A 22,530-nucleotide genomic window follows, 5' to 3' on the forward strand; every position below is an offset into this window, starting at 1 on the left:
ATACAAAATGATGGGTCTAAATTAGCTGTTACCAGTCAAGAAAGAGATCTTAGGAGTCATTGTGGACAGTTCTCTGAAAACTAGGTGAAGTGGTGGTTCAAAAAGCTAACTTAATGTTAGGAACCATTAGGAAAGTCATAAATAATAAGAAAGAAACTATTATATTGCCTATATATAAATACATTGTATCCTCAGCCCCTGAATACTTTGTGCAGTTCTGGTTGCCCAATCTAAAAAATAAAAGGATATATTAGAACTGAAAAAGTCCAGAGAAGAGAACTAAAAATGTCCAGACTTTGAGCTTTATTTTTTTTGAGAAAAAGCTGAAGTTTTCTGCTGTGGAAGCAGAGAAAGAACTGACAGGAAGGGGATGCAATGCATGACAGTTCGTTAGCAAGAGTTAGGCTAACTGTAACCCGAATAACGCGAGATTTGTAGAAGCCAGGAATGTGTGAGGCGAGTGGGAAAGAACTGTGTGAGAAGTTGCTGCGACCTTGTGTAGATAATATGGAATGTAGACTAAGAGTCTACATTAGTGAGCAAAACAAGATATCAGAATGACCTATGTATAAACAAAATGCAGCTGTTGGTTATTATTGTCTGTAACAAAAGGTATAAATGCTTGCTGTAATTGTTTACCTGTTGAGAGACCTGCTTAGCTCTCTCCCTCTGCGCAGTTGTGAGAGTTAATAAAGCATCTGACTTGCTGTACCCAAACAAATAGTGAGAACTCTGTTTTTCTCTGACAATTTGGGGGCTCGTCCGGGATGGCAATGCCCGCAGAGGCACCGGCAGCTGCTACGGATCGTTCCCCTTCGAACCCCATGGCGCCACAATAGAGGTAGGAGACCTTTTGAAATCTCTATTGGGGTGTCGGAGGAGGACTGTCCATGGGGCCGTCTGTCCCTGTTGGGCTCTCGCCATCCGGACTTATTGACTGTGCAGCAAGGTCAAATGCTGAGCGGTTAGGGGAATTGTTGCCGCCCCCTGTATGCGTATGCGAGGTGCATAGGTATGCACCGGTGTTGAGGGGTTGTTACCGCCTCAGGAGGGGTTTTTACTGCCTCGAGTGATGCATCGTGGTACTTGGGAATAGTACCTGGAGGTACTTGGGAATAGTACCTGGAATAAGGCCTTGGTGTGTGTGTGTGTGTGTGTGTGTGTGTGTACACCAGTGTGAATTGAGTGTTACTGGAAGACGCCCAGAGTACTCTGCGAAGTCTTTTGGCTCGTGACCAGAACTACTCTAATGCAAGCCCGGTAACTAGAGGATCTTTTAGGAGATCCAACCCTTGGTGGGCTAACTCGGCCTGGCATCGTCCGGCGAGGAGGCTACCTGGGTCTAGGAGTGTGTGAACCCATCTTCCCTCCCCTTTTCCTCTCCGTGTGAGCCACTGACAGTCTGATCATCTCACTGGATGCAACAGAGTAAGCGGTGCCGTCTCTCTGAGACTAGCCGACACTCTTTGCTGAAGGGAGGTGTAGGAGGGTCGTGGCCATCCTCGTTAGTCTCTCCTGTGTGAGTATCCTGTAGGGAGAGATCCTTAGTTTATGTTCCGCTAGCGCGGACAGGGCATCCTCCTCCCTGTGTGTGTGATTGGAAAATGGGTGGGGGACAGTCTAAGGATTCCCTCTCACTCACTAAGGGTACCCCAGCTTATTTCATGTACGTACATTATGGTACTAAAACCTGCAGGTATGTAGAGAATTGGAATCATTACACGCGTGAAAATTCATCTAAACAATGCCCACTAGAAGGTACCTTCAATCTAGATAAGATCATTTATCTCAGAGGAGCTTTTAATCACCAAAAAGCCTCTGACACACAAGGGGAGCAATTTGTCTATTGAGGAAAGGAACGGGTTAATTTGAAATTCAGCTTGGTCCAGAGATAAAGAGAAAGTTAATCTGCGTTCAAGGTCAAGATTCAATGCAGACCAGGCTAAGTACAAAGAAAAACTGCTTTCGGCCCCAGCTGGCTGTGAAAAAATATAGACATAGTCAAACCAAAGGCAATACAAGTTACAGTGCTGAGATTACATTTGCAAAGCTTAACTGTCCAGTGAGATCCAACAGTCTGCCTTTGCGACCCTGGAGCCGGCGTGGTTTGGGGACACTGAAGAAGCCACAGGCAGCCAGCCTGGACTGGAATCACTGAAAAGACGCCCCAGGAGACCTCAGGGTGTAAAAGAACTGCCCTCCCAAGAGAGGAAGCAAGTTGGAGATTGCACAGCACCTTCTCTGAACGTTATACACAGACGTGGCCAGTCTGGACGTACGTGTGTGAGTATGAAAGTGTGCCTACTGTCAGCCGCAGTAAGTCTGAGAACCGGAGAGGGGTTTAGCATTCCTCTTTCCACCCCGGCTGACCGGGAAGGGTGTCAGGTGGATCTACCCCAGTCGTAGCAGGACTGGGCAATAGAGAAGTTGGAGAAAAGAGAAGAGTTGTTTACTTGATAACTAGAATTGAGCAATTAAGAGCATAGATCATGAACCAGGCAGCAACTCAAACCTACGCCCAGGGCAAGTTGCAAGCCTTGAGACAGGACTTCCAGGCAGAAAAGGAAGCACTGGCTAAGCAAGTACCGGTCCTTCAGGGACTTGTCAGAATTTAACCATTTGTGTTTGCATATGCTGTAAGAGCAGTGTGTTTGCCACAAGAGAAAATTGAATCGTTAAACGCCAATGGGTCATGCGTTTTGCCCAAGTGGCAAGCCTCACGAGGGAGGACTCGGGTAGCCTTGTGAGTAAGAATGCTTAAGAGAAGAGACCAGGAAGGGTGGGGGCTAGTTGAGAAGCCCACCCTCCTATCTAAATTGGTAGTGAAAAAGCCGGTGCCCATGGAAGGGACGGTTCAGCGAGAAAAGCAGGATCGGGCCCAAAGGGGCAGGCAATAGATAGAGAGATTGGAGAACAGGTTGTAAACTTTGAGGGCATAGTGGAAGGAAAGGAGTAAGTAATTATAAGCATGGGGATTTCAAATCCCCAGGATAATAATTGGAATGGTAAAATGTGTGTAAGACAGAGTCTTTGTACCAAGATGCAAGGCTCTCCTTTCTTCTGCTGAATAAAGCAACTCTTCCTTATCCCTGTCTGGCTGTTATTGGCTCTCAGCTAGGTGGACCCGATATTTTGGTGACAGTTACTGGCAACTCCGGTTAATGAATTTCTGTCTTATACATTTGGGCGTTAGGTGTGTGGACGGAACTGAGCCTCTCATTCGTAATTCCTCAGAGTGGAAGCTATCGCGTGCGATGAAGCTCTGAGGTCGAATTGGGATCCTTCTGTCCCGTCCCCTGTAGCGGTCAGTATTAGTAGAAATTCCTGTAATAGGATCCTATTAGGCCATAATTCCCTCTGTTCTCTGTGTAATTCTCTGTTAGAGTGTCAGCAGGCAGATGGGTGGGTCTCTGGTAAAACCCTCTGAGGATAGCCCTTTAGATTATATGTTAAGTAAATGGTCTTTACCCGGTGTTTAAAAAGAAATAGTTACACCTTGTGTAGAAATTGATGTGGCTAGTGTTGTGGAAATTGAATTGTGGAGAGGAGGTGCATTTTCCCCAGAACATGTGCAGTGTATATTGTAGCAGAGGTAAAAGAAATGCAAACCTACCAATATAGGTTGTGTCGTCTCTTTCAGATCACTGGGTGTTTGAAAGCAGGAGTTAGAAGTAAAAGGCAATCAAAAGTCTGGGAAAGTTAATTGTGACCCTTTTTAAGTAAGAATCTTTAAGCTGTGGATAGCTTTGGATCTGGAAGCAAGCCAGAAAGCATCTGTATTAATGCAATTTTCTAACTAATAAGGTAGAAGCCACTGAAATCTGGGCTGCCTATGAAACAAATACAAGGAAATATGGGGTAATTCCTCTGTTTTGTCTAAAATCAACAAGAGTATGTGTATATAAAGGAAATATTTTAAGCAATGACTGACTGCCCAGAAGGGGTAGACCTCTGTTCTTTTATCTTTCAGATCATCAAAGAAAATGGATGCCAGCTGAAAAGCCTTTAATGTACCATGCATTTACTGGTACAATAGGAATTATTTTTATGTCCTTTGTCCTGTCTTGTGGTGTTTGTCTTGTGGCCAGAATTGTTGGGTGTAATATTTTCATAAGACAGTCTAGTTCAAAATTAAATAGAAGGGTTAAATCAAAAAGTAGACACTTGTTTTATTCAACTTGGAATACAAAAAGTGTTTGGATAAATCAGGAAAATGTGATATACTAAAGTCTAATACAGTTGCTTAAGTAAGAAAAAGAAACTTCATTGGCCAGATTTTTTTAATTGAAAAAAATTGTTGTTAAAATTTGCATACCAGCAGTCTTTGGAAGCAAGGACATGGACGGTTAACCCACTCCCCATATTGCCATGGGATCCTTCTGGCTACCTCAGATTTCTAGCCAGAGGGATGGGGAGGGAGGAAAGCTATTGGACACCTGAGGTTGTACCGAGTGAACTCCTCAAAAGTGGGTGTGCTTGTCCTGATTTGTTGCTCCAAAGCTCTGTAATAAAGTTATTTTACTGGAAGGGTGTACATGGCATACATTGAATAATAAGACTAATGTACTGTATAATGGCAATGTGTATGTGTTCATTGTTGGGAAAAGGTGTATGAGTGAAGAATGGAAGTTTCCTTTGTAGGTTAAAAGAAGCCAAGAAGGGGAGAAGGAAAAAGAACAGAACGAGTTAACTGAGGAAAAAATAGCTAGCAAGCTCAGTCCAAAGATAAGAGCTGGCCCCATCCAAGGATACTGCCCACAGCTAAGACTTGGCTGACAGCCAAGAAAAGGGGGGCCTGAATGTGCCCAAGCAACTATGAGATCTGCAAAACACTGCCAGGCATTAATGAAATGTGTTAGGTTTCTTTTCTCACAGATAAAAGAAGTGCTACCCAAAGACCCTAGCAGCCCTGCCATTCATTGAAACAAGGAGACTGAGTCTATGTAAAGTCCATCAACGAAAGACTGCTTTGGCTCCACACTGGAAAGGCCCTTTCCAAGTGCTGTTAACCACCAACACCGCTGTGAAGTGCCAAGGACTACCTGCCTGGACCCATGCTTTTCACTGTAAAAAGACCCCTCCACCTCGGGAGGACTCTCCGACTGATAAGCCTATTTCTCCTTCTAGCTCTGCTGTGTCTTCTGGACAGCAGGAAAAAAAAAAGACAAGGTGAAGTGCTAGTAACCTCTCCCTTGTCCACTGACAGACCTACTGTGCCTTTGGATTGTTCTAGAAGAAGCAAAACCATTACAGGGTGATGTGCTAGTAACCTCTCCCCTGTATGATGCTAAACAACACTGTACCAGGAAAAGAGAAGAAGGAACACTTGCTTCATTGAAACCACAAAGTCCAGGGATTCCTGACTACAAGAGACATTAAGAACTGACCCTGGTGAAGAAACAAAGAATTATACACTGGCAGGAAGAAACTTGTGGGACCCATGCTTGGGAACGTGGTATTGATTGGATTTTGGGGTTTATTCTACAGGCTGCGCCCTGTGTTTTGGATAAGTCCTTCAGCATGTATTGCCCTCCCTAATTGGATTTTAAATGATAAGTACCAAAGGCACCTTGTTGCCATTGCCCCTGCCATCTCCTCCATTACACTATTACCCCTGTAACACATCCAAATACAGACAATGCCATATATTTGATAAAACCAATGACTAAGGCCTTCACACTTTAGTGATTTATTTAAATATATTTTTAAGGTTCAGGATATCCCATATAAGCGAACAATTGAATGGATCAGTGGAGATAAAAGTATATGATATCACTACCAGTGAACCCCAAGTATCTGTAATTGCAATTGATGGGTTCTATAGCGAATGTTCCAGAAATTTGCACTGTGTTAAATGAGAGAGGCCCTTATTGTTATTTGGTCACCCAATCAGTGAACAATTAAACGAATACCCAGAGTTTGTTTTGCCACTGGAAATTTTACCTGCATAGAAATTATTCCAGTGACTAATAATGTGACCTGTACCTTATTGCAATACACCCCCCCTTATGCCATTAATATCAATGCCTCCCGGAAGTACATAAAGGTGTTCAACCAACAGATGTGGTATAGTACTACACCAAAGAGAGATGTATTAGGATATCAATGGACTGTGATTAACGCTACACTAGGGACTGTTAAATTTTCATTGCCCTTATCCAGTTTCCAGATTACCTCTACATACCCAAATTGCTCACAGGGGGCTGTGTGAGAAGTTGCTGGGACCTTGTGTAGATAATATGGAATGTAGACTAAGAGTCTACATTAGTGAGCAAGACAAGATATCAGAATGACCTATATATAAACAAAATGCAGCTGTTGCTTATTATTTTCTGTAACAAAAGGTATAAGTGCTTACTGTAATTGTTTACCTGTTGAGAGACCTGCTTAGCTCTCTCCATCTGTGCAGTTGTGAGAGTTAATAAAGCATCTGACTTGATGTACCCAAACAAATAGTGAGAACTCTGTTTTTCTCCGACACTGCTAAAATGGTTGATGCATAAGAATTTATGTGTATGTGTGTAAAAACTCCATAGGTAAGGGGAACATTTCCCGAAAGTTTGGAAAATGGTGAATCGTTCTTCTTCAGAGAATTGCAATCTTTCAAAATCGCCACCAGCTCTCGTAATTGTCGACAGGAATAAGGCTAAAGCTGCCTTTAAGCAAAGAGGTCCTCTCTCAATATGACCACCACCTGCCATTACTTACCAACAGCAGTAAAGTCAAGCTGCCCTCACAGAAGCTAGTGGTCCGCGTCAGCACAGAGAGCAATTATCTTTCAAAGGTCATATGCACCTTGCTGTCCTTGAGAATAGAAGATGCAAGCTGTTTTGAAAGAAGGCAGTTTCTCTTGGTATCTTCTGAAGAAGAACTTTTACTCGGGAAATATTTTGATTCAAATTGGGAGCTAGGGACAGGGCATCTTTTGGGGAGAGAGAGTCACCATCTTTCACACTCATTTCTACTTTGGTCCACAATCCTTTGGATATGTTACCATTCTGGGAATGTGGTCAAGCACATCTTCTTTCCCAGGCTAGATTTGGAATGATGTGTGGATGGCTTGATGCCTCCAGCAGGTCTTTGGTTGAAACTTGTAGGTTACTTTTACAGTTACAAAAGACAATTCTCGAACCTAAGACTTGTCTTTCAGATCTTCAGCTTTGATGTACGTGTTTCAAATTAGGAAGAGCATCTACAGCCTGTGATACAGGGGAGCGGGGGCGAGAAAGGAGAAATCTAATTGGAAAGTTAATGTGAAAAACTGGTTGAAAAATTGTTGACTACACTATTTTCTGTTGAAAAATGCCAGTCAGTCTAAACTGAAATGTTTCTTGGAAACGTATTGGTTTGACAAACTTTTTTTGTCATATGTAACTCAAAGATGGATGTTCCCATTGTCTAATCATTCCTGCTTCTTTTTGAAAAATGCCCCCTGAGGTCACATTTAACTGAGGTATCATTTTATGTGTCTGTTTTATAAAGAGGAACTGCTCACCTTGAACGTTCAGACCATCTATCTCTGAATGGCCTCCCAAGCTTTCTTCTGCACAGACGTGAGCGAGGTCTGCATATTTCACTCTGTGAGCAGTGATCTCTGGTGAGATGCTAATGCCTATAGTAACTCTCTCTTTATTGTGTTTCTAGGGGAGGGGAAATTGCTGGGAAACGGTGCCTCTGATCAAAAAGTAGACACGCTTAGCTCAGAGAGCGCAGACCACAGTTCTTGAGGAAAAGGGGACAGGGAAGGACTCAGTGCTGGGAGAGGGAAACACAGGGTTACAACCCCAAAACGGGATTGCATAGGTACAGTCCTGGGGTTGGGAGACAGCTCCCCAAAGGATCAGCAACATGCAGAGACATTGGTGAGCAAATGCAGCCTGAATCAAAAAGTAACAAGAGGTTGCCCTGGAGAGGCAGTTTGACACATATCCCAGGAGAAATGAGAGAATATTCATGCACATACACCTCTACTCTGATATAATGTGACCTGATATAACACGAATTTGGATATAACGTGGTAAAGCAGTGCTCCGGGGGGGCGGGGATGTGCACTCTGGCGGATCAAAGCAAGTTCGATATAATGCGGTTTCGCCTATAACGCAGTAAGATTTTTTGGCTCCCGAGGACAGCGTTATATTGGGGTAGAGGTGTATATTGTTCAGCATATATTACTTTTAATTGTTAAAGACTTAAAACAAAATAGACACTTGAAGTATTAAAGTGCTTGATTTACAGATCCTCAAGCTAGTTCAGTTTATACCATCTCAGGATCTAGCTCCACCAGTCCTGATTACAAGAGATGTACATGCTTTGCAGGAGACCAGGTGAGGGTACGTTTGTGTCCAGATGTGTTTTGTGTTGGCTGAGTTGGCCACTGCACTTGCTTTTGCGTTTTTGTTGTGGATTGTGTTTCTACTCATCTAAAGCTGGCACAGATGTCTTTTAGGTCTTCAAAGTCTAAAGACAATGAATAACGTATGGGAGGCACAGGAAACTGCAGTGGAAGAAACCTAAACTAGGACGGGGATATACAGAGGAGGGTAAGGGAGTCAGGCATAAGGATGTTCCCATGGCTGAGGGGCTAATCCTAGATTTGGTAGACCCAGATTCAAGTACTTGTTCTGTCAAAGACTTCCTGAGTTATCTTCACAACTTGCTTTATCCCACTGGGCCTCAGTCCCCCATTAGTGGAATGGGGACAGTCATAATTCCCGACCTCACAGGGGTGTAGTGAGGCTAAATACATGCAAGGTTGTGAGGTGGGCAATTGTCATGCTACTGAGGAGTATGTGACGGCAATGGATCAGTACATCGAACTTTCCAAAATTCCTTTGAAAAGCCCAGATTAGCTGCTTCAAACAGCAACTCCCAGGGTGGCCTGAATGCACTGGCTTTTACCTAGGGTTTAAACACAAAGCATACCTGGACATGGGCAGAGATTGGCTTATTAGTTAATATAAACACTTTATTATTACAAGATCACCTCCAGTTTAATTTGCTGGTCATTCTGCAGTCCAATAGGCCCTTAGTTATCCAACACTGGGTAATGTGATGTGTCATTGCACAGTGAGTTAAATCCAGGCAAAAGCACGGCCATTTCTTACACTGCCTCATCTGGGAAGTTGTGAAAACGTGGCTGAACTGGGTATGGCTTTTGAGTTAAAAATCCATCTTTTCCCTATAATGATTTGTGCGCATGCTAGCTCTGATCTTCAGACTGACTGGAACAAGGGGGCTCTCCAGCAGCTAGATATCTGGCTTCCTTTAATTGCAAACGTGAAAACCGCAGAGAACAGAGGGAGGATGGGTTTTTAACTATTTGGACCATTGCATCTATCATAGTCCACTTTTGCATGCTAGGTTGCTGCGTGAGCACACTGAGCACTGATCCCATGGCAGGGCTGGTCCTGCATTCTTCACTGGCCACTGTTACAGGAAGTGTTTGAAGTATGCGCAGACCAACAAAAGCATTTGGAAAGAGGCTGGTCGTCTTATTTGTGCACATATATTCCAGAACTGCCTTTGGGGTAGATCCTGCTGAAATGTAACTTGAAAGGGCTTTCAGTTTGGGGTCTCTTATGGGATTACCTGTGACTCGTAATCAAAATGTCTTCTTCTTTGGTGACTGTTGTATTTTTTGATGGGTGGTAAAATAGCTTTGGTGTGAAGTTTCTCTGCCAACTTCTGTGCACTCTTCAGAACATTTTGAAATCCCTCATCTGGCCGGTAAGACTTTAGGAATGACTTTGCTTTGTCCAGTTGTTCCATTGCTCCAGATATATCAAGGTCAACACCTTAAAGTCTCTTGCTTACAACATTTATTTCAAACGGTATGTCATGCCACAACACTAAGCAACACAGAAATTTGAAGTTATGTATGGTTTTTGAGTACATACACCATGGACTCTCTACTTTGTCACCATTGGGGATTTCACATCAGGAATGTGTTGGATGGAAACTTCTATTTTCATTCTCTTTGGAGAATGAAGTTTTTTACTTGCTGTAGCCCATGTAGTACAAGGAAGTCCCTCGGGCTACTGCTCAAGTGGGTCCACAGTCCTGGATCACCTAGACCTAAGGAACTAAACTCAGCAGCAGCTGTTTCTTGCGCCTCCACCACACTCTTCTCTGATCTACACTTTTCTTCAGGAATGTGCCTAGTTACACCCATTTGAGATGGAGATATGGATGCTGCAGTAGCTGCCAGGTCACCTGCACTCTGACTAGCTGGAAGATCAGGCATCTCCTCACCACTCACATCCTCACTGGGGCCGGAGGGCTCACCGTGAACATTTGTGTCTGTGTATCTCAGGAGAGCTCCTTCCTGCTTAGGTAGAAAAGCTTCCTTTGCTTTCTTTCTTTTTCTGAATGCTGCCCCAGAGCGGCGTTTTCTTCTTTCACTCATGACTGCTGTTGTGTGCCAGCTATAGTGGTTTTCAACACTCAATTGAAGGGGACAAATAAGCAGGCTGGTAGCAGGGCCTGAGTGAGGGAAGAAATCAGCCTCTTAAGGGCCTAACTGGCTCCTACTATTTCAGTTGACCACCTGTTCTCCTCAAGTGGGTTCAGGGAAGCAGCAGGAAACAGGAAGCTCCCTGACAAGCTGATGTTAATCAGTCCAGGCTCCTGCAGGTGCTAGACAGGTGCATAAGAGGCTCCTCCTCCTTTCTCTCCCTGCAACTCCTGTTACTTTCTGTTATTCTCCTCTCACCTTTTCTCCTGACTGCCTGCACGGTGCAACCTAGGGTGCCAAGATTTGGGGGAGCCGCTGCCAATCAAGATAAGAACCACGCTTCCGGTGAATTGCTCTCCTGCCCTTTAGAAAGCCAGCGAAGGCCTTTGCGTGTGACTCGATACAGATAGGTACATTGACACAGTAATGGCTCCTTTCCCTTGTAGCCCCCTGCTGGGGCTGAGCTGTGCTGTCCGTGCGGTGCAGCCGGGGCCGGCTTGCATGGCATGCTCCGACAGCGGGCGGGCTGCAGGATTTGCAGACAGAGGAGGCTCTGCTCCCTGGGGAGAGATGGGAGGGATGGCCCCTTCCTCCAGCCCAGCACGCCACCATCTCTGTGCATCTGGAGCAGGGAGAATACATATGCACCAGCAGCAGACACCATTTTCTACCCTCTGGGTCCTAGTGGTGCCCCCACACAGTCTGTCACCTGAGGCGGCCACCTCAGTTCGCCTCATGGTAAGGCCAGCCCTGTCCTGTGGGCACGGAGAACCTAACTCCCATTGAGGTCAGCCAGGGAGGCTGGATGTGCACATTACAGGAGATAGACAGTCAGGACAGCAGAATCCACTGAAAAAACCGCGTATTGCGAATTGCAACCCAGGCTGTCACTGGGTGGCTCTTTGTCCTGCCTCTCTTGGCTAGCGCGTGAGCAGAGCTTGGTGAGACAGCTGCTGCGGCTGTGGCAGCATCTCAGCGCCTTTCCCGTCGTCTCTCTTCTGGCTGTGGATGCTCGACTGCAGCAGCTCCACAGAGGTCCCAGCCGCGCTCTCTAATGTCCATTTTCCCCTTGCTCGCATGGCGCTTCATGGACCATTCAGTAGCCTCATGAAAACGTCCCAGTTGTGGACACAGGCACCAGCCACCGATTCCCCAAGCGAAAGTCCCCTTCGCAATCCAGGGGAACAGCCGGGGTTGTCTGGAGCGCAGGGTTTGGCCCATGGTGACTGCAGACACTGCACCGGCTGCACAGCGACGCCTGGGACCCCTCTAGCCCATCAGCACTCGGCTCTCCCGCATTCTGCTGAGCGGCTGAGATCTGGGGGAACAGAAACTATTTGTTAGAGATGGAAAAATCTCCTCACAGGAACACTCTGTCAATGGCTGCCAGAGGCCTTCCCTGTGAAACCCAAATGCGCAGCCCCTCGGATTCCCACAGGGGAGATCTCAGCTCATTCACTTGTCACCCGTGGCTGCAGGCTCTGATAGGGGGAATGAAGAGGGTTTTTTTGCCAATGGTCCCTTCTACAGTGCCCATAATGGGAGGAGGTTTGGCCTTGTGATGTGTGGCCCGGGTCTGAGAATCAGGGCTCCTGGGTTCAGCAGCTCTGGAAGGGGGCGCGGTCTAATGGCTGGAGCTGGATTGGTTGAAACTGAGTGAGAGGGGCTTGTGCTGAAGGACCCTGGTTCAATCCCCACCATTTCCTGTGATGTTTACATGTGGCCATGAATGTACTTACCTATCAGTGTAGGTTGTTTAGCCTATTCCTGGACACATGTGTTACATCTGCTGCTGGCCATCCCTGAGATGTAGGTCCTTCATCCACTCAAGGACATGGTATATCAAGGTCAATCCAGCAGTTCCCATCTGGTCTTCACCTCCTAATGGATGGCGAACTTTAACCTGACCAGAGAAAGACAGGGTGGTGTTCTTCAGGAGAATCTCCTGGAGCTCCCGTCTCCCCTGTTCCACCTCACACACCGGCACTCTAAGGGTTTTCCAAAGATACCACTAATCTCGGATAAACAAAGCAGCTGAGATGAGGTCAGTGTGGGTGGATTTACTGAGCAGTCTGGTTCTAATGGAAGAACAGATTTCTCCCCTGCTCTAGGGAGATTCCCATAGGAAAAGTCTCTGATGGTGGGGGTGGGGGCAATGCAAACCCCTCAAACCCTAGAATGGCAGGAAATTAGGACTCAGGGAGTTAAGCAGTGTCTCTGTCCTGCTGGAGGGAGCAGATCTGGAGAGCAGAAAGAGCACTAGTGGCATTGTAGGAAAGACAGTGACTTCTACCTGTGAAGGTGGCTGAAGCTTCTTGCAGACATTAGAGTCCAGGATCCTTACACCTCCTTTGGGGATCCTTTTCCTAGGAATAAAATAAGGACAACACCATACAGAGAATGACGTTTGAATCCCATGTCTGGGATCCAGGGAAAAGGGATAATCTCAGCCAGGCTACGTACCAGGAACCTGATTTTTGTCCCAAGAGCCACAATGACCCAGATGAGGTTTTCTTCCCTATTTGCTTTCAGGTTATTTACCCATAGTATTCATTTGTGTGCTTTGCCGTGCTTCCACTCTCTGCATCTGTTCATTGGTTTAAGTAACATCCTTTCAGTTTTTGCTTCTGTTTCCTCTTATTACAGTGTAGTAGCTGCTTAGCACTTTTTAAAAAAATCAATTAGAAACAAAATCCTGATCCTACATTCAAGAGGAAGGTTTCTGAGAATTTGGCTGCAGAACTTTAGTGTCTGCATATTTCATTCACTGTTATTTATTCGGGTGCAGGTCTGATGCAATCTGCCCACCCAAGAATGCGCATATGAAGCATTGGGTGCCCTTCGAATACCTGTTAAAAGAGAAGAAAAAAGTAGATTAAAAGTTGGGGAAATCAACCAATGCATCAGCACTTCTCTGCATCATTGAAGCACCAGTCATGGGAGTGAAACAGGTTCAAAATCCCCATCGTTTTTCCCACTAGACAGCCATCCAAAAAGAAAAAGGCCTTCAGCCAATTATTTCCTTACACTCTGAAGGGGTGAAATTCAGTCCTGTGCGGACAGCCAGGGCAAGCTCTGTGCATCACAGCGGGTTTAAGTGGCAGAGTTTTCATCCTGGATTGGAACAGCCGGCTGGAATCCTGCGAGGTACAGAGCAGAGAGAGGTTTGGGCCACAATGTTCACCTCAGAGGCTGAGCTTCTGCAGATTATTGGGATTTTCCCATCTGAGGAGGATGCTTTTGGCCAGCCCCAGTTCAGAGCTTTCAGTCACCTCAACCGGTGATTCTCTGGCACAACTGATTGAAAGTAGCTGAACTTGACAGGCCTTGCCCCCATCTCCGACACCCCTTGCACCTCGCATTGCCCTCTCATAGCCCCTGTCCCTTCTCTTGATCCCTGCCAAGCTCAAATACAGAGCCTAGCTCACGCTCCTCCTCTCTTAGACCCTCCCCTTACATGATCCTCCCCTACCTCTGACAGACTGCTCACTGTGCCCTTCCCCAGCTCCTGGAGAAATCATGGCTCCTCAGAACAACCTGGGAATGGCTGGTTCCTACCTCTGTGTGGGGTGCGTGGTTTTCCGTTTAGCATCACTGAGAGCCAGCACGTCTCGATTTCACAGGATGAGGCGATGGCTCCCCAAGCTGGCCAGCTGCAGCCTGCATTGCTGTGGACAGATCCCAGACATTGGGAGACAGAGGGGGAGGAAGCCCCTGCTCATTTCCAGTTCAGAGATCCCCCATCGAAGACGGGCCACGAGGGGAGGAGAGAACGAAGGGCAGAAAGTGAAGCTGCCTCTGTGGGGAGGGCACTCCTGTAAAACCCAGTCCAGTTCCCAGATCTCCTCCACATTTCCAGGTGTGACTTTGGAGAGGTCACTTCATCACGTTCATTCCCTGTCTGTAAAATGGGGGTAGTAGACTCCCCCACAAGCAGGAGGAGGGAGGACAGTCCCATTGTCTGTGAGGGGCTCGGTCCCTCTGGGCACGGATTGTGCCAGAGTGAGGGAAGGGACCCAGAATTTGCTTCCTAGAGCCAGGGGAGGAGGATGGGATCAGAAAGTCAGCCAAGGGGGATGGGTCAGGAACTGCTCCAACAGACGGGGCATAGGGATTGGGTCAGTGCCAGGGACTTGGTACCTCCCTTCAGCAAATGGCTTCCCTCTTGTCATCAGCAGTCTGTATAATATCTGACTCCTTCCTAGTGTCCTCGAGGGGCTCCCTTCGTTCTTCTTGAATGTAATGGATTTGTTGACCCAGGTCAATAGCTGGGAAGTTCGGAGAGGCCATTAGTAGTGTGGCATGAAATCAGTGGGAAATCTAGAGTTAGCAAAACAAAGGTGTCATTGGCCTTTGGAAATTTGGAGCTGATCTGTCCTCTCAGCCGAAGGTACTCGTGCACAGAGGGAAAGTCAAGCTAAGTCTGAATTACGGCCCACGTCTGGCAACACCAAATAAAGGAGGCCCTGGTACTCAAAGTAGATGTGTCTACTTTCACGATGAATGCTGTGCGTCAGAATAGATGCAGTGGTGAAGGCAATTCTGGGCTGTTTGCGGGCTTGATGGAACTTGGATGACCAAACGAATGCGGCCATTTTGTGGAGGAGAGCTCTCGTGGGGGTTACTGGCTCTGAGAACCCTGGGCCGACGCAGCAGTAAAGCTGGTGAAGTCTAGGAAGCGCTGCTCTTCTTGAGGACTTCAAACTTTGTCCCATTTATGAATGGCTTCCACCTTATTTGCATCAATCGTAACACCTTCTGGGGAGAGGATGTACCCCAAAAACTCTGTGGAGAGTTGGCTGGAGGTACGCTTTTCCAATTCTGTGTTGAGACCACACTGCCGAAACATCTCCAGGTTCGGATGAGGTGTGTGTACTGCTCTGGGTTTTCCAAAAAGAGGAGTATGTCACCTCAATAGATGACACTGTCCCCAAATACATCACTGATGAAGGGTTGCAAGGTCAGGGGACTCTTAGTTAGCTCCAATGGCATATCAGACAATTAAAATGTCCATAGTGTGTTTTGAAATCTGTCTTCCATTTGTCCCTTGCCCAAATGAGTGTTAGATTGGAAATCCTCGCAGATGAAGTTGGATGAAAAGCTTTGCCGATTTCCTGTGAGCCAACAATTGTGAGATTCACAGCAGGGGGTAATGGCCTGGACTTGGACAGTGGCTCTGGTTCTCTTTCCGCTTTGTTTATTCATAGATTCATAGATTCTAGGACTGGAAGGGACCTCGAGAGGTCATCGAGTCCAGTCCCTGCCAGCATGGCAGGACCAAATACTGTCTAGACCATCCCTGATAGACATTTATCTAACCTTTTTCCTAATGTCCAACCTAGACCTCCCTTGCTGCAGTTTAAACCCATTGCTTCTTAGTCTATCTTTAGAGGCTAAGGTGAACAAGTTTTCTCCCTCCTCCTTATGACACCCTTTTAAATACCTGAAAACTGCTATCATGTCCCCTCTCAGTCTTCTCTTTTCCAAACTAAACAAACCCAATTCTTTCAGCCTTCCTTCATAGGTCATGTTCTCAAGACCTTTAATCATTCTTGTTGCTCTTCTCTGGACCCTTTCCAATTTCTCCACATCTTTTTTAAAATGCGGTGCCCAGAACTGGACACAATACTCCAGCTGAGGCCTAACCAGAGCAGAGTAGAGCGGAAGAATGACTTCTCGTGTCTTGCTCACAACACACCTGTTAATACATCCCAGAATCATGTTTGCTTTTTTTGCAACAGCATCACACTGTTGACTCATATTTAGCTTGTGGTCCACTATAACCTCTAGATCCCTTTCTTCCGTACTCCTTCCTAGACAGTCTCTTCCCATTCTGTATGTGTGAAACTGATTTTTTCTTCCTAAGTGGAGCACTTTGCATTTGTCTTTGTTAAACTTCATCCTGTTTAACTCAGACCATTTCTCCAATTTGTCCAGATCATTTTGAATTATGACCCTGTCCTCCAAAGCAGTTGCAATCCCTCCCAGTTTGGTATAATCCGCAAACTAAATAAGCGTACTTTCTATGCCAATATCTAAGTCGTTGATGAAGATATTGAACAGAGCCGGTCCCAAAACAGACCCCTGCGGTACCCCACTCGTTTTGCCTTTCCAGCAGGATTGGGAACCATTAATAACAACTCTCTGAGTACGGTTATCCAGCCAGTTATGCACCCACCTTATAGTAGCCCCATCTAAATTGTATTTGCCTAGTTTATCGATAAGAATATCATGTGAGACTGTATCAAATGCCTTACTAAAGTCTAGGTATACCACATCCACAGCTTCACCCTTATCCACAAGGCTCGTTATCCTATCAAAGAAAGCTATCAGATTGGTTTGACACGATTTGTTCTTTACAAATCCATGCTGGCTGTTCCCTATCACCTTACCACCTTCCAAGTGTTTGCAGATGATTTCTTTAATTACTTGCTCCATTATCTTCCCTGGCACAGAAGTTAAACTAACTGGTCTGTAGTTTCCTGGATTGTTTTTATTTCCCTTTTTATAGATGGGCACTATATTTGCTCTTTTCTAGTCTTCTGGAATCTCTCCCGTCTCCCATGATTTTCCAAAGATAATAGCTAGAGGCTCAGATACCTCCTCTATTAGCTCCTTGAGTATTCTAGGATGCATTTCATCAGGCCCTGCTGACTTGCAGGCATCTAACTTTTCTAAGTGATTTTTAACTTGTTCTTTTTTTATTTTATCTGCTAAACCTACCCCCTTCCCATTAGCATTCATTATGTTAGGCATTCCTTCAGACTTCTCGGTGAAGACCGAAACAAAGAAGTCATTTAGCATCTCTGCCATTTCCAAGTTTCCTGTTACTGTTTCTCCCTCTTCACTGAGCAGTGGGTCTACCCTGTCTTTGGTCTTCCTCTTGTTTCTAATGTATCGATAAAAAGTCTTCTTGTTTCCCTTTATTCCTGTAGCTAGTTTGAGCTAATTTTGTGCCTTTGCCTTTCTAATCTTGCCCCTGCATTCCTGTGTTGTTTGCCTATATTCATCCTTTGTAATCTGGCCTAGTTTCCATTTTTCATATGACTCCTTTTTATTTTTTAGATCATGCAAGATCTCGTGGTTAAGCCAAGGTGGTCTTTTGCCACATTTTCTATCTTTCCTAACCAGCGGAATAGCTTGCTTTTGGGCTCTTAATAGTGTCCCTTTGAAAAACTGCCAACTCTCCTCAGTTGTTTTTCCCCTCAGTCTTGATTTCCATGGGACCTTACCTATCAGCTCTCTGAGCTTCACAAAATCTGCCTTCCTGAAATCCATTGTCTCTATTTTGCTGTTCTCCCTTCTAGCCTTCCTTAGAATTGCAAACTCTATGATTTCATGATCACTTTCACCCAGGCTGCCTTCTACTTTCAAATTCTCAATGAGTTCCTCCCTATTTGTTAAAATCAAGTCTAGAACAGCTTCCCCCCAGTAGCTTTTTCAACCTTCTGAAATAAAAAGTTGTCTGCAATGCAGTCCAAGAATTTGTTGGATAGTCTGTGCCCCACTGTGTTATTTTCCCAACATATATCCGGATAGTTGAAGTCCCCCATCACCACCAAATCTTGGGCTTTGGATGATTTTGTTAGTTGCTTAAAAAAAAAAAATTGTTGATACACTCTGATCTCGGTTTTGATCCTGGTGTGTCCCTGGACCTAGATTCTAGCACCACTCTTAACCATTAGAAAATGTAGGGGTTCCTTTAATCAACCTCCGTCCCTGGACCTACTCCACCATTCTTGACTCGGACACCCATCAGTACTATAAGGGCCCTACCGCCAATCAAACCCCAACCACCACCCCTTGACTCCTGAAGCCCCACTCCTTGACCCGTAGTCCCTCCCGCCTGTCACTGGAAGTCTTGCCCCATGGGGGTGTTACTTCTGGTTTCAAGGTGGCCACATGACCAGAAGCAAGGTGTGTCATGTGACCCCTCTAAGAGCTGCTCCCACCACTCTCTACCAATCAGGATGGGTTTCATCCCAAAAGGACAGCCCCGAGGGGAGATTTGACCAATCAGGGTGCCTTCTGGGGTGGGGTGACCTGTCTGGAAGTGGGCCGTGTGACCCCTCTAAGAACTCCTCCCACCACTCTCTACCAATCAGGATGGGTTTCATCCCGAAAGGACCATCCCGAGAGGAGATTTGACCAATCAGGGTGATTTCCGAGGCAGGGCGACCCGTCCGGAAGTGGGCCATATGACCCCACTAAGAACTCCTCCCAAGGCCCTCTGCCAATCAAAGTGCAGCACCATTACCCCGTAAGTCCCAGTGCCAGACAGAGAAGGCCATCTCTTACCAAGGACATGTATTTTAGAAATCGTGGAAAGGCTGATGAGTGGAAACGTGGACTCCTTCACTACCCCCGGGAGAACTTTGGACTTTGTTTTAGCCCCGAGGTCTCTCTTTGTCCACCTCCTTAGAGGTGGAATACGATCACGGCTTGGGGAATCACCGGCGGACAAGGTGAACGGAAAAGACGTCTCACAGGTAAATGAATGATTAAGAAGCGACGGTCGAGGAGGATGTGTAATGGGTTAGGAACTGGGGGTTGTGTAAATCTAAAAACAAGCAGTGGGGTGCTTACACTGAATCTTTTCTGAAAATCTCTCAAGAGCTCGACGATGCCTTTCTAGAGGTCCTGGAGGCCCTGGAACAGCGTTGCATCAAGCAGCGAAGATGAACCGGGCCCACCTTGTCTTTGCTCAACGTCGATACAAATTGTTGAAGAGGACTCTGAGGATGACGGCTATGAGGAGTTTAGGAGGAGGCTTGGCATAGTATTAACTGAGCCAGTGCCTCCCCGTGAGCATAAAAAAGTCATGCAAACTATTGTACGCGTTGCTGTTTATGCTGTCCTTAAACACTGCCTTAGGGAAAAGCCCCGTGGAGGGTCATCTTTTTTTATTTGTTATATAGGATAACCCTAGCAATTGGCTTTTAAATGCATGCGGGGAGGGGGGTTATTGAAAAGTATATGGCTGTAAACTTGGTTTGGTGTGTTTAGAAAGCTGCTGGTTTGTGTGTGAGAGGGGTCTGTGCAAGGCATAGGTGTAAGTTTTTTAAAAGTACTTGGTTTGTTTCAAACTAACAGGTTTTTTTTACTGTGCATAATGTGATGTGTTTTTAAAATGGGTTTGAGGCAGTTGGGGGAATAATACTAACTAACCCAAAGGCCCAAGCACACATGGCTGGGGGACAGAACAAGCATGGGCCTTTTAAATGCATGCGGGGGTTATTGAAAAGTATATGGCTGCATACTTGGTTTGGTGTGTTTTCTAAAGCTGCTGGTTTGTGTGTGAGAGGGGTCTGTGCAAGGCATAGGTGTAGGTTATTAAAAAGGACTTGGTTTGCTTCAAACTAACAAGGTTTTTTACTGTGCAAAATATGTTTTTAAATGGATTTTAAAAGCAGTTTAGTTTTTTATTCTGCAAAATGAGATGTATTTTTAAAAAAATAGTTTTGGTTTTTTTGTGGCTTGTTTGTTTTGTTTTGTTTTGTTTTTTAAGTGGTAGAAATAAATTCAAAACCTGTGTTTGTTGTACAGCCTGAAATGGATTATTTGTTTAAAGCTGTGACTTTTTAAATAGAAAAACACCTTAATAAATATTTTATTTTTTAAGTTTACAAGACGGTTTCATGAGTTTTATAATAATGTTGTTTGCCCCGCAGTACGGTCAAAACATGAGAGATCCTTACACCAGAGGAAAAACAAGTTCAAAAGAAAAAGGAAAGAGAGAGCTGCAAAGGAAAATTCATCAGCATCAGTGATTGATGGATGGATGAAGCCCAGTAAATACATTTTGCTTATTGGTTTGGTTGTTCTGTGAGATTTTGTATTTTAAGTAAATACATAGATTTGGGTGAGAAAGATGGTAAAGTTCAGTTTTGTAAAATTTTTTTTTTTTTTTTTGTCCTCCCCGAGGTATTGCAACAACACAATCACAACACCAGTTCCTTAGCGGCCACCGCCACACCAAACCCTGAGGAAACTGAGAGTGAAAACGCCCACATTCACAAACCCAGAGCATGCACCCTAGTGGCTCTGAATGTGCGCAGAACCACACACATTCACAAATCCAGAGCATGCGCTCTAGGGGCTCTGAATGTGCGCAGAACCACATACATTCACAAACCCAGAGCACGCACTCTAGGGGCTCTGAATGTGTGCAGAACCACACACATTCACAAACCCAGAGCACGCACTCTAGGGGCTCTGAATGTGTGCAGAACCACACACATTCACAAACCCAGAGCACACACTCTAGGGGCTCTGAATGTGCACAGAACCACATACATTCACAAACCCAGAGCACACACTCTAGGGGGTGTGAATAAAAAACGAAGGATTGAAAACTCCTGAGATGCTGGAGTTTGTCAGGGAAAAAAGAGTCGCACGATTAAACTAAACACAAAGTACCTGGTTCTGTTCAAAAACCCCAGGGATAAATTACAAATCGCTACGCTCGCTCGGCAAATGTACCCCGGCAAAGCTCAATTCTTTCTAGAAGCTTTTGAGGATGCTACCAAAAGACCTTATGGCTACCCGGTGGTGGATTTCAATGCTTCCACACCAGAAGCTTATAGACTAAGAAATGCTCTTTTCCCTCCAGACTGGCCGGCGGTTTATACTTTGAAAAGAACAACAGCCGGGTATATAAAGAGATGAATTATTGGCAGGCCCCTTTTAACAGCCGGGGCTGCTGACCGAAAACATGTCTAGCTGTGTGAAGAGAAACCTGGGCCTGCTAAAACGACTTAGCAAATTGTCCCCGCAGCAAAGGAGGGCTCTACTGTGTTAGGCCTCTGACGATCCAGTAGTGGCCATCTCAGAAACAGCGCTCATTACCTTCAAAGGAAACGTACCTTTAACACAGAATCAAGTGCGTGTGCTGAAAAAGAGACGCATGCTTATAAAAACTTTATGTAATAAAAGGGCTTCACTTCAAAGAAAGAAGCATCTGGTGAAGCAGTCTGGGGGGTTTATCAGCCCTCTGTTAAGTTTTGCTATCCCTCTGATAAGTAATCGATAATGGAGTATGCAGAAAAAACGTACCTGGTGCCCAGCGGCCAGTCGGAGCAATTAAGGGCTCCCCCTCTGGCAGAGGAAAATAGGAGAATGACCGCAACTCGCTTATTGGATGCTGAAATGAAGTCTGTTCTTCTAAGAACTGACTGAGCCGAATACGAAAAGGCTCAACTTTACAGTGCCGTGCTTCAAAGGTACCGAATGTACGTGAAGCAGAGCGATGCGGATCAGGGAAAATAGGTCTGTTTCTACCAGAACAGGAACAGAGTGTAACTGCCAAACCCCCAGAAACACCAAAGACCTCAGACTCTGTTGCTCAGGAGAAGTTGGAGAACGTCAATAAGCGTTATAAGAAAAAGGCATTAGTATTGCTAACTAAGCTGGGCCAGGATACAAATCTCTCTTCGTTGAATGATAAAGGGGCTGTTGTGTACAAAGGCTCTGTGGCTAATGGTTCTAACATGCTCGACTTAGGCAGGGCCGTCACCCAGACGTGCTCTGTTCCTAGCAGACATGGACCTAACCGATGGGGTGTGTTTCTGAATGCCATGGCAGAACTGAACATACCCTCTTCCCTCATGGGCAATGAGACGTTCCAAAAGATCTCTGTTGGCCGCAAGACCTCGAATGTCTCTTCTTAATCATTCATTTACCTGAGCGCTGTCTTTTCCGTTCACCTTGTCCACCGGTGACTCCCGCAAGCCGTGATCGCATTCCAGCTCTAAGGGGGTGGACAAAGAGAGGCCACCATGCTCATCGGGGTGTCTCACAAGCACTTTGGTTTTGGTTTGGGGTTCGGGTTCCGACGTATCCATCAACGGCCGGGCCAAAGGGCTCCCCTCGGTCGCTCCCTCCTCCTCCTCGGAACTGTTCCTGATGTAGCACTTTCTCTGCAGATGGTCAAAGACACTCGGGGCTAAAACAAAGTCCGAAGTTTTCACGGGGGTGGTGAAGGAGTCCAACTTTCCTCTCAGCAGCCTTTCCACAATTTCTAAAACACGTGTCGTTGGTAAGAGATGGCCTCCTCTGTCCAGCACTGGGACTGATGG

General features: G+C 45.7%; 1 long non-coding RNA gene across 3 annotated transcripts; it reads left to right on the forward strand.

Annotated features, from left to right (window-relative positions):
• The first annotated feature begins 373 nt into the window (after positions 1–373).
• On the forward strand, positions 374–4,931 carry LOC135981226 (uncharacterized). 3 transcript variants are annotated; one of them, XR_010598158.1, is made up of 2 exons: positions 374–2,283; positions 3,641–4,931. It is a non-coding gene; the product is annotated as an uncharacterized LOC135981226 (long non-coding RNA). The 3 variants fall into 3 exon arrangements; XR_010598160.1 differs by having other exon boundaries at positions 4,642–4,931; XR_010598159.1 differs by having other exon boundaries at positions 374–2,275.
• Positions 4,932–22,530: the final 17,599 nt, after the last annotated feature.

The sequence above is a fragment of the Chrysemys picta genome, chromosome 2, assembly GCF_011386835.1.
Source record: "Chrysemys picta bellii isolate R12L10 chromosome 2, ASM1138683v2, whole genome shotgun sequence".
Classification (NCBI taxonomy): Eukaryota; Metazoa; Chordata; order Testudines; family Emydidae; genus Chrysemys; species Chrysemys picta.